We start from the raw sequence: 5,000 nt of genomic DNA, 5'->3' as shown, positions 1-5,000 counted from the left end.
CTCTATTATTTAACGAATTTTTCTCTTTATTCTGTCTTTAAAAGACAGAATTTTTTTTCTCTTTAACTCTATTTTCTCTTTTTCATACCTTAGTCGCTCGGACATAAGAGTTGATGCTCAGTTAGTACGAGTAAACACAAAAGTGAATACAAGTCACCAACCTCCACTAAGGGAAGGCTCGCCACATAAGGGCCATTCGGTCTAGGACACCGACCCGTGGCAATGCTGTGTAGAGAATAATTCGATACGAAGCACGGTACGAAACAGTCAAGACCGAAGTCTCGAGGCGCCCATGACTGCTTCTCGACCGAGATCGTAGAATAGCCACAGACGCGCGCTGCACCGACCGACTCGACCGAACCGTCGACTCTCTTATAGATACCGAACGGCCGGCCGGGACGCCGGCGCCGCGCGGTCAATAGCACGCGCGCTTATGGCCGCAAACCGCCGCGGCAACAGACCTCCCGGCGGGGCTGTTGGAACTTAGAGCGAAAAAAGTATAAAAATTTTTTTCACAAAATATAATAAATTTTAACATTTCTATATTATTTTACACAAAATAACCAACTTTTCATAATTCACCGAACTTTGAAAATTTTTCTAAGTCCCACAAATAAGAGGAAAATTTTTAAGTATCGGTCCTAGACGATTTTCGACGTGATATCACTGTAATATAGACGATTTCTAGCAATATATATCATAACACCAAACTCGCTACAATTATTATTTATCGAGTTATTAGCAAATAATGGACGGATGTGCTACTCCGTCGACAAAACTCTGGAAATTTTTCTAAGTCCCACCGCCAAGAGGAAACTTTTTCCCTATCGGTCCTAGACGATTTTCGACGTGATATCACTGTAATATAGACGGTTTCTAACAATATATATCATAACACCAAACTCGCTACAATTATTATTTATCGAGTTATTAGCAAATAATGGACGGATGTGCTACTCCGTCGACAAAACTCTGGAAATTTTTCTAAGTCCCACCGCTAAGAGGAAACTTTTTCCGTATCGGTCCTAGACGATTTTCGACGTGATATCACTGTAATATAGACGGTTTCTAACAATATATATCATAACACCAAACTCGCTACAATTATTATTTATCGAGTTATTAGCAACTAATGGACGGATGTGCTACTCCGTCGACAAAACTCTGGAAATTTTTCTAAGTCCCACCGCCAAGAGGAAACTTTTTCCCTATCGGTCCTAGACGATTTTCGACGTGATATCACTGTAATATAGACGGTTTCTAACAATATATATCATAACACCAAACTCGCTACAATTATTATTTATCGAGTTATTAGCAAATAATGGACGGATGTGCTACTCCGTCGGACGTTCGACGAAAATTTTTCTAAGTCCCACCGCCAAGAGGAAACTTTTTCCGTATCGGTCCTAGACGATTTTCGACGTGATATCACTGTAATATAGACGGTTTCTAACAATATAAATCATAACACCAAACTCGCTACAATTATTATTTATCGAGTTATTAGCAAATAATGGACGGATGTGCTACTCCGTCGGACGTTCGACGAAAATTTTTCTAAGTCCCACCGCCAAGAGGAAACTTTTTCCCTATCGGTCCTAGACGATTTTCGACGTGATATCACTGTAATATAGACGGTTTCTAACAATATATATCATAACACCAAACTCGCTACAATTATTATTTATCGAGTTATTAGCAAATAATGGACGGATGTGCTACTCCGTCGACAAAACTCTGGAAATTTTTCTAAGTCCCACCGCCAAGAGGAAACTTTTTCCCTATCGGTCCTAGACGATTTTCGACGTGATATCACTGTAATATAGACGGTTTCTAACAATATATATCATAACACCAAACTCGCTACAATTATTATTTATCGAGTTATTAGCAAATAATGGACGGATGTGCTACTCCGTCGACAAAACTCTGGAAATTTTTCTAAGTCCCACCGCCAAGAGGAAACTTTTTCCGTATCGGTCCTAGACGATTTTCGACGTGATATCACTGTAATATAGACGGTTTCTAACAATATATATCATAACACCAAACTCGCTACAATTATTATTTATCGAGTTATTAGCAAATAATGGACGGATGTGCTACTCCGTCGACAAAACTCTGGAAATTTTTCTAAGTCCCACCGCCAAGAGGAAACTTTTTCCCTATCGGTCCTAGACGATTTTCGACGTGATATCACTGTAATATAGACGGTTTCTAACAATATATATCATAACACCAAACTCGCTACAATTATTATTTATCGAGTTATTAGCAAATAATGGACGGATGTGCTACTCCGTCGACAAAACTCTGGAAATTTTTCTAAGTCCCACCGCTAAGAGGAAACTTTTTCCGTATCGGTCCTAGACGATTTTCGACGTGATATCACTGTAATATAGACGGTTTCTAACAATATATATCATAACACCAAACTCGCTACAATTATTATTTATCGAGTTATTAGCAAATAATGGACGGATGTGCTACTCCGTCGACAAAACTCTGGAAATTTTTCTAAGTCCCACCGCCAAGAGGAAACTTTTTCCCTATCGGTCCTAGACGATTTTCGACGTGATATCACTGTAATATAGACGGTTTCTAACAATATATATCATAACACCAAACTCGCTACAATTATTATTTATCGAGTTATTAGCAAATAATGGACGGATGTGCTACTCCGTCGACAAAACTCTGGAAATTTTTCTAAGTCCCACCGCCAAGAGGAAACTTTTTCCCTATCGGTCCTAGACGATTTTCGACGTGATATCACTGTAATATAGACGGTTTCTAACAATATATATCATAACACCAAACTCGCTACAATTATTATTTATCGAGTTATTAGCAAATAATGGACGGATGTGCTACTCCGTCGACAAAACTCTGGAAATTTTTCTAAGTCCCACCGCTAAGAGGAAACTTTTTCCGTATCGGTCCTAGACGATTTTCGACGTGATATCACTGTAATATAGACGGTTTCTAACAATATATATCATAACACCAAACTCGCTACAATTATTATTTATCGAGTTATTAGCAAATAATGGACGGATGTGCTACTCCGTCGACAAAACTCTGGAAATTTTTCTAAGTCCCACCGCCAAGAGGAAACTTTTTCCCTATCGGTCCTAGACGATTTTCGACGTGATATCACTGTAATATAGACGGTTTCTAACAATATATATCATAACACCAAACTCGCTACAATTATTATTTATCGAGTTATTAGCAAATAATGGACGGATGTGCTACTCCGTCGACAAAACTCTGGAAATTTTTCTAAGTCCCACCGCTAAGAGGAAACTTTTTCCGTATCGGTCCTAGACGATTTTCGACGTGATATCACTGTAATATAGACGGTTTCTAACAATATATATCATAACACCAAACTCGCTACAATTATTATTTATCGAGTTATTAGCAAATAATGGACGGATGTGCTACTCCGTCGGACGTTCGACGAAAATTTTTCTAAGTCCCACCGCCAAGAGGAAACTTTTTCCGTATCGGTCCTAGACGATTTTCGACGTGATATCACTGTAATATAGACGGTTTCTAACAATATATATCATAACACCAAACTCGCTACAATTATTATTTATCGAGTTATTAGCAAATAATGGACGGATGTGCTACTCCGTCGGACGTTCGACGAAAATTTTTCTAAGTCCCACCGCCAAGAGGAAACTTTTTCCCTATCGGTCCTAGACGATTTTCGACGTGATATCACTGTAATATAGACGGTTTCTAACAATATATATCATAACACCAAACTCGCTACAATTATTATTTATCGAGTTATTAGCAAATAATGGACGGATGTGCTACTCCGTCGACAAAACTCTGGAAATTTTTCTAAGTCCCACCGCCAAGAGGAAACTTTTTCCCTATCGGTCCTAGACGATTTTCGACGTGATATCACTGTAATATAGACGGTTTCTAACAATATATATCATAACACCAAACTCGCTACAATTATTATTTATCGAGTTATTAGCAAATAATGGACGGATGTGCTACTCCGTCGACAAAACTCTGGAAATTTTTCTAAGTCCCACCGCCAAGAGGAAACTTTTTCCGTATCGGTCCTAGACGATTTTCGACGTGATATCACTGTAATATAGACGGTTTCTAACAATATATATCATAACACCAAACTCGCTACAATTATTATTTATCGAGTTATTAGCAAATAATGGACGGATGTGCTACTCCGTCGGACGTTCGACGAAAATTTTTCTAAGTCCCACCGCCAAGAGGAAACTTTTTCCCTATCGGTCCTAGACGATTTTCGACGTGATATCACTGTAATATAGACGGTTTCTAACAATATATATCATAACACCAAACTCGCTACAATTATTATTTATCGAGTTATTAGCAAATAATGGACTTGAGTAGGGTGACACCCGGCCGTACTACATTCTGTTCTACAAATTGCACGGGTAAACGGCGGTTGGAAATGATGCTCCGTATTGTTAGTTAGTGTATCCCCGAAGGTCTATGCGTACCGCAGCGTTGGATTGACGAGATTCCTTCTGTCTCTATCTTTTTTTTTCTCTACGATAGCATGTATCGCGATGACAAACGACTAGGAAGCGTGTTTACCGAGTTATTAGCGATCCGAGTGACACCCGGCCGTACTACATTCTGTTCTACAAATTGCACGGGTAAACGGCGGTTGGAAATGATGCTCCGTATTGTTAGTTAGTGTATCCCCGAAGGTCTATGCGTACCGCAGCGTTGGATTGACGAGATTCCTTCTGTCCCTATCTTTTTTTTTCTCTACGATAGCATGTATCGCGATGACAAACGACTAGGAAGCGTGTTTACCGAGTTATTAGCGATCCGAGTGACACCCGATCGTACTACATTCTGTTCTACCAGGTTCACGGGTACCAGCGGCGTAGTGTTTTGAAAAAAAAAAATAAAAAAAATAATAAAAGGATCAGTATACTTCAAAGTACCAGCGGCGTATTGTTTTGAAATTC

The sequence above is a fragment of the Halictus rubicundus genome, unplaced genomic scaffold, assembly GCF_050948215.1.
Source record: "Halictus rubicundus isolate RS-2024b unplaced genomic scaffold, iyHalRubi1_principal scaffold0641, whole genome shotgun sequence".
Classification (NCBI taxonomy): Eukaryota; Metazoa; Arthropoda; class Insecta; order Hymenoptera; family Halictidae; genus Halictus; species Halictus rubicundus.
The sequence above is the reverse complement of the archived record's forward strand: the minus strand, read 5'-3'. Positions refer to the sequence as shown.